The 14,836-nt window shown below is 40.6% G+C and overlaps 1 protein-coding gene across 6 annotated transcripts in view; it reads left to right on the top strand.

Moving 5' to 3' along the window:
• The window catches only part of Tenm2 (teneurin transmembrane protein 2), a 1,236,531-nt gene that overhangs the window by 667,179 nt on the left and 554,516 nt on the right, over positions 1 to 14,836 (top strand). The window lies entirely within an intron of this gene.

Below are 14,836 nucleotides of genomic sequence, written 5' to 3'. Positions count from 1 at the left end.
TCTGCATCAGCTCCTGCTTTCTGACCTGCTTGAGTTCCAGTCCTGCATCCTTTGGTGATCAACAGCAGTATGGAAATGTAAGCTGAATAAACCCTTTCCTCCCCAACTTGCTTCTCGGTCATGATATTTGTACAGGAATTGAAACCCTGACTAGGACACATACCCAGTACAGTTAAAACCACACAGGAACTGAGAACTGGGTCTATCCACAGATATCTATGAACTGAACTATCGGATACTTACAGAGTCAAGAGACCAAGTAGGCGTTACCCTCAGCTGTGTCCCCACCCTCAGCTGTAACTAGGCTCCAGTGAATAGATTCAAACCCCTTGTCATACAGACTATCCTAGTTAAACATAGCGGGTGTCATAGGCACAACAATAAACCTGCTTAATGCAAGAAGGTTAATTTTAGGGGGAAGGGACAGACGACAGAGATAAAAGGAAAATCTGGGAGAGGGGGAATTTACATTAATCAGAATATATGTCGTACATGTATGAAACTATCAAAGAACAAACTGAATAAAAGTTTCTTAAAGCAAAGATAGTTCTTATGACATCATCCTGTAACTTGGAATTTTTTTTGGGGGGGGTGCAGATACTATTGGCCTCTTAGGAAAATATTGTTTTTATAAAATACAATAATGCTCATTATGCTTATCATTAAAACCAAGAGTGTGGTGGCGTTTTATATAAACATCTGGTTGGATGTAATAGAATCCCAAAAGCTGCTGATAATTGGGTTTGTGCGAGAGAATAAGCATAAACAGCATTAGAAATAACATTGTCACTTTCTCCATGGCCCAAATAGCATGGGTTTCTGAGATAGGGAAAACCATATTTGTCAGACAGGAAATTTATGTTCCCATGAAAGGGGCACCTGACATTATAATGAAACTCACAAAAGCATGTAAAGAGGTTTAGAAGAAAACAAAACGTTCCAAAGTGCAGAAATAATTGATGGAATCATAATAATGCTAATTTTAATAACAATCAATCTATGAATTGCCTGCCAGCTTCACCCTCTAACACATTGTACTCTTATTTATGATCATTCTAATGTAATTGGAAGTATTTTTCAATTAAAAATGCATGTAGTACTTGGACAAAAGAAATGTTTCTTAGGTGGCTGGCTGGCAATTGTGCTTGCCTCTGGCTCCATAGCTTTAGGAAGCGATGCGTTGCAAACTCTATGTAGATGCAGCAATGGGACAAACCAGAGGGCCTACTCCTGCAGCTGGCAAGGGCACCTCAGTGCCAGCTACTCTTCTCCTGTCATAAACAGTGAAAGAGCCCCGACTAACACTCATAAAGTGCACACGGAGGCTTCTCTGATGAAGTCTTTAACACTCACTGGATGCTTCTGCAGGAGACAGATGGTCGCAGCCTTAGCCACCTGTCCCAGTTGGTGGATGCTCTTTCCCAATGAAGCTGCCTGGTGCCCGTTCTCATGTGGGTGAGCACACGCATTGCCTTTGTCTTCACTAACAGAGAAAGGGCAAGGAGGCTTTTGCATTCTGAAAACCCAGTCTCCATACTGTGCCTTACTTAGCACCGTGGACTTAGTATACAGTAACATACTGTTAGCATATCTAACATATCAAGATTGAGTGCGCATACTGACATTTTATACATAAGGTTAGAGAGTAAGGACACTGGAAAAATGAGTCATGCAACAGATACACATTTTTATGCCTCTGATGGAGAGAGCCTGGAGCCATACACAAGGGAGGATTCCTCACTTCCAAAAAACTCTTGTCAATTGTTCTACATTTCCAATGGGAGAAACAAAGAATTTGGTTGTAGTACTTTATTTTATATAAAGTATGCCATAGAATATGCTGTTTTTTAAACATCAAATTATTTCCTCTATTCTAATAAGTCCTTTTCTCACTGAGAATGACAATAGTTGTTATAATTGTTATGAAGAAACTACTTGCCTGAAAAGAACATCTACTATAGCGAGTTTCTCTACACATATTAATTCAGTTGATTCATAAATATTGTCAAGAGATGACTAAGTTCAATTGGTGTCATTAAATTACTGATGGAAAAATCTGTGACATGCAGAACTAAAGCTGTTAGCCTAGGGATGCTTGGCTTTCTATTGGAAAAGCCAAATTTGAGTCCAAGTGAAAGTTCTTATGGCATCTAGACCTCCAGCCTTCAGTTTGTATTTGATGATGTTGATAGAAGAAAGAGAATCTGAGGGGTTCCTGAACAGCTGGAAGTCATCAGTGGATAAGCGTACCTTCTCACTGCTCTCAAACTTTTACCACTTCAGAAAACACCTTGAGGAGAGACTTGTGGAATGGCCAAACCACTGAATATAAGTATACTTCTGAAAGGCAACCCAGATGTGTAGTTAAAGGAAACAGTGAAGCCTCTGTACAAATTAGAAGATGTCTCTTCCTTGTCTTTCAAAGCAAGCCGTGCTTTCCTGGTTCATACCACAAACACATCGAACTCTTAAGTTGCCACATGCTGTCTTAGATCAACTCACCAATAACCGAAGCAATAAGCTCTTACCCTCCCACAGCCTTCCACCCTGCCCCCTTGTCTCCCTGCCTCTTTCCTCTCTAATTAGTTAGTTGCATGCTTTCCTAAGGAGCACTTCCCATGATCTTTCAAATGCTGTGGATAAGAAATGTAGATTTCGAATCTCAGTGATAGGTACTATGGATTCATTGCTGTGTCAGGCATTCTTGTTCAGGAAAACTTTACTCTTACATGTTATATGCTGCTGCCTCTTGCCCCTGCTAACAAAAACATTGTGAAAATGGAAAGGACTTTTGGGGTCATAAATCACCTAATAATTTAATCCAAACAGTGTTGAACACAAATGTATAACAGCAACAACTTAGGATAGACAGATGTCTTTCTGTGCTAGTGCTACAGTAAGAAAGTACCATATACGCAATTAACTTTTAAAAAATAGAAATTTACATCAAATTTTCTTGAGCTGGGGGTTTATAATTGATATTTTGGCAAATACCGAGGTTTGGCTGGTATCTAGTGAGAACAGATTTTTTTCTTCCTCTAAATAGGCACTGTTCTAATCAATCTCCTATAGACAAAAAAGTCTGTCCTCAGAGAGCCAGAGGGGACTCCAGATATTACATAAATCTTTGTACAAAGTAACTTACCCATTCGTGAGGTTGAGGCCCTCATGACCTAAATAACTCTTGAAAGATCAGCATCTATTCCTGAAATGTAGCTCTACTATGAAAAGGGAATAAAATATAATATGTGCTGAGAGAGAGAGAGAGAGAGAGAGAGAGAGAGAGAGAGAGAGAGAGAGAGAGAGAGAGAGACTACACCTTTGTTTCAGCTGCCAAGCTACATTTTGCTTTTTAAGATGGTTGAAGGAATGGAAGGGCCACTATACCAAGGACAGATGAACCACAAGGCTTTCTCAGAAGTGGCACACTTGGTTACCATCTCATAGAGTCAGATAATTGCCATTTTTGCCTCTCTAGCTAACACGAGTTCCAGTCGAGCATGGACCTGATTAGTGACATCGTCTCTAGCAAGTTGTCTTCTTGTATCCTCAATTTCCTCTTCTGTAAAATGCAAATAACTCAAAGGATGTTACCCATAAGAGTGGTTTAACGATTCGATACAATAACACATTAAATCCCTTAGCACCTGACACATCACAGGATTTGGACTTTATTGATTACTTATTAGTATTCACCATGTTCTATTCTGCATCCTACAGCTAAAGACTTTTTTTTTTTCTCTCTGAGATGCATGGAGCATGTGCACATAAGGAATGTTGGCCATTGCAGATTTGAATGTGCAAGGAAGGCATATTCGTGCTCACTGGCCAAAAAGATAATTTCAGACAGAGGCTCGAACTTCTCCTATCCTTAGTACATTAGCTAAGGGGTGGGAAAGTCATCGATCTCAGGTAAATAGTGGTGCACATCCTCCTGACTGAAGTATTGGTAAGAGCTGGAGCACATTTGTTGAGATTAGTTTCCTCACAGGCAGCTCTGAGGGCTGCCATGTTTACCAGTTACTACCAGCACCAGTTACTTGGATTTAGCAAGGACGTTTAAATGGAAACATGTTTACAAAGTGAGAAGGCAGGTAGGTCTCAGCCTAAGTGGGGACCGATGAGTTTCTATGGTAACGTCATTCAATATCACAAAGGGTCAGTCTCACAGAATCAGATGGCGTTCAGAAGAAATGTTCTGGAATTTTCATAAGGGTCCACCTGACTATGTGTGATAAGCAATAAGAGAGGATAAGCATTTCACAATAGTTTTACTGGACCCCCCGGAAGCACAAGAGTAGCCAATGACATAGACGTTGACGAAGACAGAACCTCACGGAAGAAGGAAATTATCTCAGTTTAATAATAATAATAATAATAATAATAATAATAATAATAATAATAATCCTGCTTGCCATTCTTCAATTCCATGTTGAAATACAGGAAGAAGGAAAGCAGCATGGTCCAGAATGGACCCAGCCTCCTCTCCAGTTAGGCTCCTACGGACTCTTAAGTCTGCTTTCAGGTTTGTAAAACATGCGATCAAACATGTGTCCCTTGAAAAGCATGTCTAGGGCATGACTGCGGTGTTTTCTGTTCCTTAATTGGATCATTTTGGTGTTTTGCCCCTGACCTTTCACGATTTGATCTCTGGTGATCGCTGGAAGTTGCTCAGAGCCTACCAGGGACTGCCTAGAAATAGCTCGTTTTATTCCAGTTATTGTCAAGCAAAATGGTGGCTCTGTCCCAAGTGGCTCATTTGCATATGAGGGCCACAAACCTAGATGAGCTTTCTGTGGAGGCCACTGCATTTCAAAGGGGAAGAAAATTGAGCAGAATGGGAACAATCATTCCACAGCTCATTTATCTTTTTTTTTTTTTTTTTTTTAGTCTATTTTTCCATGTTTTGAGTGTTTGTACTTTGTTCTCTAGCTTTGCACTGATTGATATACAGTCGTGTTCACTTGTGTCCTTGGTATTGGGATCAGGAGTTCACAGATGTTTCTGCTGAGGTGGTTTCAGAGAAATACTAAATGATTAAGGTACTTTCAGCATAAAACAGAAAAAAAAATTAAGTTTTATCCATCCAATTATGTACTATTTATAGCAGTAAAATCAAGCACCACAAAATACGTGATTTTTTTTTTTCCTCCTTCTTCTCCTCTTCCCCTCTTTTCACATGGTACATTTTTTGATGTGTTGGAAACATCACAATAAACAAATAACTCAAGAAAAAAAAAATAACCACCGAAAATTGCCTGCAATTTTACCATTTAGCAAGACTCACTGCGAACACCGTGAGAAACGTGTTCTGAGGGCTTTCTCTACAATAATACATGATACAATTTAAAATAATAATATTCACATAGCACTCCCTGTATGCCAGGCACGGGGAAAGACACTGAGCGCGTAATCCTCCATAAACTGGGGACACAGTTAGCAGAATTGGCTTCAGCGGGACTGTAAATGCAGTCAGCCTGAGGTGGGGAGCCTTCCGTCATTCCCATGTGACATGGCTTAGGATTCCACTCTGTGTGCTAGTCTCCTTTATGACAGAGCAGGGGACCTCACACCAATTGATTGATTGATTGATTGATTGACTGATTGATTTTGATACAGCTTATATTTGATTCCCTAGCCATAGTAGGGCCGCATTTCAGGAATAGATGCTTATCTTTCAAGAGTTCTTTAGGTGGGCTGGAGAGATTGCTCAGCAGTTAAGACCACTAGCTGTTCTTCCAGAGGTCCTGAGTTCAATTCCCAGCAACCAGATGGTGGCTCCCAAACATCTGTAATGGGATGCCCTCTTCCGGTGTGTCTGAAGAGAGTGGCAGTGTACTCACATACATAAAATAAATTAAGAGAGAGAGAGAGAGAGAGAGAGAGAGAGAGAGAGAGAGAGAGAGCTCATGAATTGGCAAGTTACTTTGTACAAAGATTTATGTGAGGTCTAGCCCTCTGATGTTCTTCCATGAGAGGACAGAATTTGTCATCTATGGGAGATTCATTATAATGGTGCCTTTTTTGAGGAAGAAGAACCCTGTCCTCACTAGATACCATCCAAACCCCAATATCTGTCAGCCCTGTAGCACTGAGCTACTTTCTTCAACCCTTGCTACCGTTTTCAGGGAGCCGCTTCCTGTGTTTTGATGAAGAGTTTGTATTATAAGAACTTTGCTGGGTGTTGTTGTTGTTGTTGTTGTTGTTGGGTATTTTGTTTGTTTGTCTTAGTTTTCTCAGTTGCTGTGTTTTGAACTTTGCCCTCATGTTCTTGGGCATTCTAGTGTGACACCATTTTGGATGGTTTTCTATGTGTTTCCAACTAAAAAGGCATGTAGTAAACGTGTGTAAAGGACCCTAAGGTATGGGCCATATACTCTTTACAGTGTGTTTAATTGAAACATTTCTGTCTTCGTCCTCAAAGCACTACTATTGTAAAGAACTCATGGACTAACTTTGTTTGAAAAGCAAAACAGATTGCATGTTTGCAAGACAGAGCTGCTGGCAAAGTGCTCCATCGTGTCAGATTTATACAAACCCATCTCCTGTGTATTGCACCATGTCCTAGAAAACTGAAAACCATGAAAACAAGCGCTCATATTTTAAGGAACTCAATGACAGCTGATAAAATATTGCATTTTCTCTAGCAGTTTTTACATAAAGCTTCCACCTTAAAGAAATGGATTTGATGGGACTAGGTGGTAATTTTTTAACACAGGCAGTGGCAAAATAAACACCATCTGTTAGTATTGACTTATTCCACAGCATTCTCAGGCTGGGTGATTTTATTTCGCGTTTTTTCAGAAACGGCTAATGACACATCTGGTAGTCAGTGAAGGTACACTCTGGGTGATTAAATGTGGTCATAAGTTTACACAGAATGCTGACAGGACATTTTTCCCCCTTTCCATTATAACCAATGGGGCACGTCTACGTCCTGGCTAGCTCCTCATTTAAACTCTGTGTAGAATTATCTCTTTGACAGTAACTGGACTTTTGGAAGTCCATGCTGAGGTCCTCTGTGCAGGAGAATTTAAGGCAGAAGTTGGGTCTGAGAGAGATTTGTTGGAAAGGCATCTGTGAAGACTGAGATCGGGAGACAGGAGAGGAGAGGACCTCCAGCCCCCCAAGGTCACAACAGTAAGAGCAAAGGAGTCTAGGGAAGGAGAGCATTATGGGAAAGGAGTGTCAGACTGCGGTATGGTCAAAAACACTCAGAAAACTCTAAAAACTCTTTTAAAAAATTAAGATGTGGGTATTTCTAGGAGTCTAAGGTGCCCGTTGGAAATTTTCCCACACCCTGTGGAAATGGGCAACCACGTTCAGTCATTGGCTTAGAGCAGCCTGTGGGAAACCCACACCCAGGGTAAGTGTAGTGATGGATAGAGTAAAAGAGAACAGCAGAAGTGACCAGCTATGAACTCGGCTGTCACAGCAGGGGACCTAACAGGTGTACTTTCATGGCTCTTAAAACTTTGTACACAGCTGGTAACAGAGAGATGAGGTTTATACATCTCCATATGTCTTTTTAAAAATGTAAGCACCCACCACATAGATATATTTGCGCCAGCGAAGCACTATGGATCCCCGTGGGATTATAATGAAGCTGAAGGTTTCTTATTGCCCAGTCGTATCATGCAGTTCTGAGTGTGTGTTTGTGGGACATAACTGTAAAAGGAACCCCCTTCATAGCCAGTCTTGGAAGAGTATATCACCTATACCCATTCATGGTATATGGTATTTAATATTTAATTTAATTTTTCTTAATATTTTCCTAATAGATGACGATATTACTGCTTTTGATTGATTTGGGTTGTTTGTTGTATCTTGTTTATTAAAAAGAAGTATGGACATGAGGTTCAGGGCCATCTCTTGGCATTTCATTGGCCCATAGCTTAAAAGTTAGGACAAATTAGAAATATATAACCGTCGCCCCTGTTTCTTTTGAGTTCAAACACAAAGTAGAGCAGCCAAGACTTTCTCCGTTTGTTTTTAAATTGTGTTCCTTTCCATTCAAAAGGACTTCTGCTGTTGGCAGATAAACCTATTTCCTAAAAGAGCACTGAGCAAGCACCAAGCTCCCGTGCCACGCCGCCAGCACCAATTTTTCTACTAAGTAATTATGCCCCTGTGAGCTCATTGCTTACTTAAGATTTCTATGTTTCCATCTGAAATAAAAGAGGTTTAGTTAGATGCTGTTTGTCATACTTTCTATCTCCTAGCACTGTGCTCCTTCGGCACATCTGGAATAACACCTATGATGTATCTACATGTGTCACACTTACATCAACATGCCTTTTAAATTATGTGTGTTTAAAATGAACATATAGAAAAGCTAGTAGGGGAACTATAGGAGAACTAGCTTAGATAACTAGAAAACATAAAAAGAAAGCAAGAATCATAATAAATGGATGAATATTAGTAAATTGATAGACAGATTGATACATGATAGATAGCTGGTAGGTAGATGATAGATAGATAGATAGATAGATAGATAGATAGATAGATAGATAGATAGATAGGCAGGCATAGGAATGAAGGAAGGAAGATCATTCTTCTGACTTCTGTGGGCATACATACATACATACATACATACATACATACATACATGCAGGCATAAAATAGAATAAGTAAAACTAAATCAAAATTTACAGAATAATGAAGATACTTGGTATTAATCTCTGCCCTCTACATGTATGCACCTACTCAAACATACTTGCATCATACAAACACATACATATACACATACACAAACACATACACACATACATACACATACACACATACACATACACAAACACATACACACACATAAACATACACAAATACATACACATACATACATATACACACATACACAAACACATACACATACACACATATACAAACATATACACATACAAACATACACATACACAAACACATACATATACACAAAAGGAAACACTCTTAGCATCTTAGCACTAGAAGTAGAAGGCATAGGAATAACAAATAAAAACTATTCATTTGATTCTCCTATATAGGTTAAAGGGAAAGAAGTAGACAACGTCATATAATAAAAATGAAGTCTCAGGCCATCCCCCTGTGCATTCTGCCGTCCTCTTACTCAGCCAACGTTACATGTTAAAGGAATGTGAGTGAGCAAAGAGGAATAGACAGTGATTTCCACATCTCCAATCTCATTTCATGGCCCATCTCTTCTCCTCGGACCCTAGTGACCACTGTCTCTTACTTTACAGTGTTTTAGGAAGGGTGTGCCACTGTAGGTTAGCAGAATATGATCCCCACCCCAGCTGTCCTGCACACTAGGGAGAAGCAATGGCTCTGGGTGCTTGGGAGATCTGGGGTTTCCCATGGGGATTTTCAAGGAGTTAATGAATGGAGAAGCCTCACAGGTTGGGGGAAGATAAACAGAGAATCCTTGCTCTGAGGTCAATCTAAATGTTCTTGAGAATATCTTCTTGCTGAAAGTGAGTGGTATCTTGAAAACACTCCTAAAGTCTGAGTCAGACAAGCCTCTCAGAGGTGCTTTTCAGCAGTTTTTATGTGAGCAGGTTGCCTCCCTGATCCTAAGTTTTGCTGCAAACCACTGATCTCACTGTAGCCCAGCTTGCAATTCTCTCTACCCTGAGCCCCTCTTTCACACCCAGGAATACACGTGTCTCCTTTCTGATTGCCAGGCTTCGCTCACCATATTGTAAGCTTCTGACAGACCTCAGGTGCCCTGCTTGCTGCTTGTTCTCTGGGTCTAGAAACGTGCTTGGTAAACCATAGTAGGTCAATAAATATTGAATAGTCAAATGAATTGGCCCAGAGCAATTGCCCCCATTCGCTCTAACTTAGCAAATTAGTTCCTAATTCTGGCTGTGCAAGCCTGTTACCTGGGGTTTTGTTGGTAACACAGTTTTCCGGATCATCACCCAGAGATAGTCTGACTCAGTTTGTCTTGGGTGAAGCTGAAGAATCTGTATTTTTAATTAACATCTCAGGTGATTTGGACCCAGCCAGGACCTGGGCTGATAGTTGGGAATTGATCTCAGGGGGAATTTTCTGGAGACACAGCTTAACTGTCTGTACCGTGTTAGCTGGACTGCCTATGTTTTGGACTATCCATTAACTAGATATCCAAGGTTTTCAAAATACAGAACTCAAGGGCTCATCCAACTGGGAGATGTGCTTCTGGCAGAAACAAGTGAGTTTATTCAGAACCAGTAGGCAATAAAGTAGGAAATGAGCTCTCCAGCCAGGTGCTTCCAACTCCTCCTACCCCAAAAGAAGATGGATTGATTAGATTAACAAATAAAGTGGTGAGCTGCTGAGACACTGCCCAAACGGCCTTTGGGCTTTCTTCTTGAACAGCATCAATCCACTGTGGAATTGTGGCAGATGGACAGTAGTGTTGCATGTGTTTATACCGGGAATGAGGCCATCGCTAGTTCTTCTGGTCCCCCAAAGGGCTGCGCGGTTGGCTTATACACTTCCAGTTGGCAGCGTGCTATAGAAATTTGAGAGCCCAAGCTTTGGAGTCAGACAGCCCTGGGTCTGAAACACAGAATGGTCACTGATTAAAGTATGACATGGGGCACTGACATAGCCTTTGTGAGACTCAGATGTTTCATCAGTAATTATGGATGATATTATCTAACTCCCGAGTTCATGAGAACTCATCAAGATAGTGTAGCTGGCCTTTGTATACCTGGTACTCAATAAATGGAAATACCATAACCTTTGGGAAAAGTAACATAACATTCCACTGCTCCAAATTGTCCTTCTAAACATCCACATTGGTAAAGAGGCTAATAATCCAAGGTATTAGGCTTAAAATGAAAACAAGCAAGCAAACAAACAAACAAAACCCCTGAGAATAGACTTTAAGTCTCTCATCCAAACGTCAATGACTCTTGGTACATGCTAGGACTTACATAGCTGATTTTCCTGAAAGTGGAACTCAGTGTCTTGTGCATGCTGGGTAGGTGCTCCACCACTAAGCTTTGAGCCCAGTATTTGGTTTTTCAAGTTAGTGTTTCACTGTATAGTTTAAGCTAACCTTAAGTTCACTGTGTAGCCTAGGCTGGCATCCAACGCATCATCCTCTCAAGTGCTGAGATTACAAGTCTGTACCATCATGTCTGTCTGATGGCTGGTTTTTAATCAAGTTACATGATTCTGCTGAAAATTGGTTTGGGTTTCCCCTAAAAGGTTGGGTTGCTTCCATTTTGGCTTAGTTTTAAAAAACTACTCTCCTAAGGAATAAATAAGCAGAGGAGTAGTTGGGGGGGGTGAGTAGCTGTAATTTGCCAACATTCTGTGTTCCTTCCTCGAAGAAATTTCTATGAAAATATAGTGTTGATGAAGGGGAAGATTATTAAGCATGGGTAGGGATGGCAGAATAGGTGGTAGTAAAAAATAGATGAATAGGCATGTGGATAGATCATAGTGCCAAGATTAACATCTACCCAAAGGACTTTGCCCAGCAAGGCATGTGTGCTATAGTGTTCTACCATCACCATAGAGGAGAGGTAGTTGACTGTGGGACTGTTCCTTACAGAATTACAGAATTCCTTACAGAATGAGTGATGTTCCCCTAAAGACTTAGCTAAAGGATGGAATTCCACAAACCTAGCACAACCGGTCCTATTAACTACTTAAAAGAATAATAATAAGTCATGGAAAAATAAATCATGGAAGCAGAAGACATTAATTGATGGAAGGCAAGTTTCTTTTTCAATTTCATCTATCTAAAACCTTTAAGAAATATATCCTAAGCCTTGAGTAGAGATGTTAGTATTTCCAGACATACAGAGAACTCAGTCTCCAAGCCACTTTCTCTCTACATCCCCTTATTTCCTGAACCTCATCTTAAATTACCAGTGTAGTTTCTTGTCCCAACCAAGTATTGGATCACTGCCTGGGCATCTGCTTTTGTGGGAGGGGAATAGCAGAATACCAGTTCTCAGCTGAAGCCAAACACTAGAATCTCCAAACCAAGTACTCTTTCTAAAATTATTTTTAATTCAAAATATAATATGATTGCCCTGTTCCCTTTCCTTCATCAAATCCTTCCATTGTGGCCCATGTTTTAGTCCTGAGGCATCAAAGCTGGGGACAGACTGGCTGCTTCCCTTGAAGGCTTTCGCAACATTTTTCTGTACCATGGAAACTTGTCCCCAGCGAGGAGGTTTTCAAGTGAGATCTAGCTGAGATCATCTAGGTCCTGTGTCTGAAGTTCTGGGTGTCTTTTGCAGTAGTAACTTTAATCTCTGGGAGGCAGCTAATATATATAATATTGCATATTACATAGGTACATATTACAATATACATAAATATTACATAACCTGTAATATTTTGGAAGTCTCTTGCACAATTCTGCCCAAAATTGCACGGGAGGATGGGGTCTTCCAATGTCTGATGTTAAGGGTTTTGTTAGTCTATGGTTCTTGGTAAGAGCGTTATCAGTCCAAAAGGAAAAATATTGTTTAAACTATATTTATAAATATGTATCTACAGACTGATATGCACTATAAGTGATTTTAGGTAAATAGATTATACTACTATTCCTCGTGACTTTTTCAGATATTCATTCCCCTTCGGACGTATTTCTCTCCCTCCTCTTATCCTAATTAGAACCCCATCAGTTTTTCTCAGTCTTTCAAATCCCTTGCAGTCCACTATCTCCCTCTCTGTTGCTTCTCGATCCACGCCCCCATGGTCCCCTTTCACTTTGCTGGTGTTTGCAGTTACCTCAGGTTGCATATCCACATATGAAGATGTGGAGTAGGAACTGCAGATGGGAGAGACTCTGGGTGAGTTGTCCTTCTGGGTCTCAGTGGCCTCCCCTCATTACAATCTCCTCTGATTCCATTCATTAACCTGGAAATTCCATAGTGCATTAGGGCCACATTTCCATCATCTGTTGCCAGTTGAAGGATATTTAGACTGTTTCCAGTTCCTAACTATTGTAAATGGTTCAGTGAACTTGGTTTGAACAAGTATTTGCTGAGGAGTGGTATAGTCAGATCATCTGGTAGATTTGTTTTGAGACATTTGAGGGTTCTCCACACTAATATTCCAGAGTAGCTGGACCAGTTTGCAAATCCAAGAATGAATGAATGAGGGTTCCCTTGGCCCTAAATCCCCTCCAGTGGGTTGTTGGGTTGTTTTCTTGATCTTTGCCATTCAGCCTGGCATTTCCCTAGTTGTTATAAAATAGAACATTTTAAAAGATATTTCAGAACCATTTATATTACTTTTTTTTTAATGGAACTCTTGTATTCAGAGACCAATTTTTAAATGGGTAGTTTGCTTTTTTGACTTAGAGTTCTTTATATATTCTGGCTATTAATCCTCTGTCAGATATGTAGCTGGCAAAGACTCGCATTCTGCGGGCTCCCTCTTCACTTGGTGGATGGTTTCTTTAGCTGTGCAGAGCATTTTCTTTTTATGAGGTCCCACTAGTAAATTTACAGAGATCCATAAAGTGCATACATATCTGTGGTCTGATGTGGCCATCTTAGCAAGACACTGTGGCAAGAGGAACTGGGGTTCAAGGTTGGGCTTGTCTACCTAGTGGGACCTCAATTCCTGGGCAAATACACCAAGAACTCTTTCCAAAGCCATTGATCTATGGCCTGGAATTTAGGCTTTCAAAAAGCCCATGTTCTCCATGTTCCCAGCTCCCCACTACCCCTCTTAAGCTAGACTCTATTCTCCTGCTCTTCTGTCAGCTGTGTTCCAGTCTCATAGAAAGCAGGAGCCAGTGCTGTATTTTGCTTTGCTGCTGCATCCTATTTTATTTAACATGCCTTCTAGTAATATCCATTTTGATGCAAATGATACAGTATCATTCCTTTTGGGAGCACATAACTATGTGCAATGAACACATATTAACCCAAAATTCAAAACCAATTGTCGAAAGCGATGCAAACACTTAACTACCGTGATTTGATCATGACAGATTACATGCATGGGTACAGTCATCATCTGTAAAGACACACAATTAAAGCCATGGTCACAAGAAGCTTCCCAGGTGATTCTCACGTATAGCCAGTGTCCCCAGCTGCCACTCAAGGTGGAAGAGAGAATCCCTTTTCCCAGACTGGAGGTGATTCAGCTGTATTTTGCAGTGCCTGCCTTTGACAAATTAGTTGCAAATTACGCTCCTGACTGCCTTTACATAACAATTAACGAAGACTTGTTTTCATGGGAGATGCCTCCATGATGAGCCTATTCACTCTGTCAGGGCTTGGCTTGGCTTCCTTGCTGTGTTGTCTTTTGAATGAGCTTAGTGGATGAAGTCTTGTTGGTGCAGAAGGCCTGCTAATCATTTCTTTCCCCTCACAGACTTGGGAGAATTGAGTCCCAGCTCTTAATCTCTGGGTATGCATGAATAGTTGTCCTTAGTCCTGGTAAGGGCATTAAGTGAAACTAACTATAGATGCTCCCTGAAACTGGACTGTGTAATCACATTGTTCATCAGAAGGGATTTTTTAATGTTTACATGCAAGAAAGAAGGCGGGGGGGGGGGTGTCGTCCCAAGTATACAAAAAGCCTATTTTTTTTTTTTTTTTATACTCCACTTACGACAAGCAACAGCAAGCATCCACCAGACATCCCTCTGTTGGCATTTCAGGCAAGCTATGAATTCAGAGGTTTTTGCAGGTATCTTCATATGCACTCCACAGTCCTTCCTCTTCAGTGCTTGCTGGCTTCAGTCTGTGCTGCTTCTGATGTAGGTTTTTTCCATTGGGCTAGTGGTGTCTCTAAAGTTTTGCTGCCTTTTCAGAGGATCTCTCTCTCTCTCTCTCTCTCTCTCTCTCTCTCTCTCTCTCTCTCTCTC

This window comes from Mus pahari, chromosome 14, assembly GCF_900095145.1.
Source record: "Mus pahari chromosome 14, PAHARI_EIJ_v1.1, whole genome shotgun sequence".
NCBI classification, from domain to species: Eukaryota; Metazoa; Chordata; class Mammalia; order Rodentia; family Muridae; genus Mus; species Mus pahari.
The sequence above is the reverse complement of the archived record's forward strand: the minus strand, read 5'-3'. Positions and strand labels throughout refer to the sequence as shown.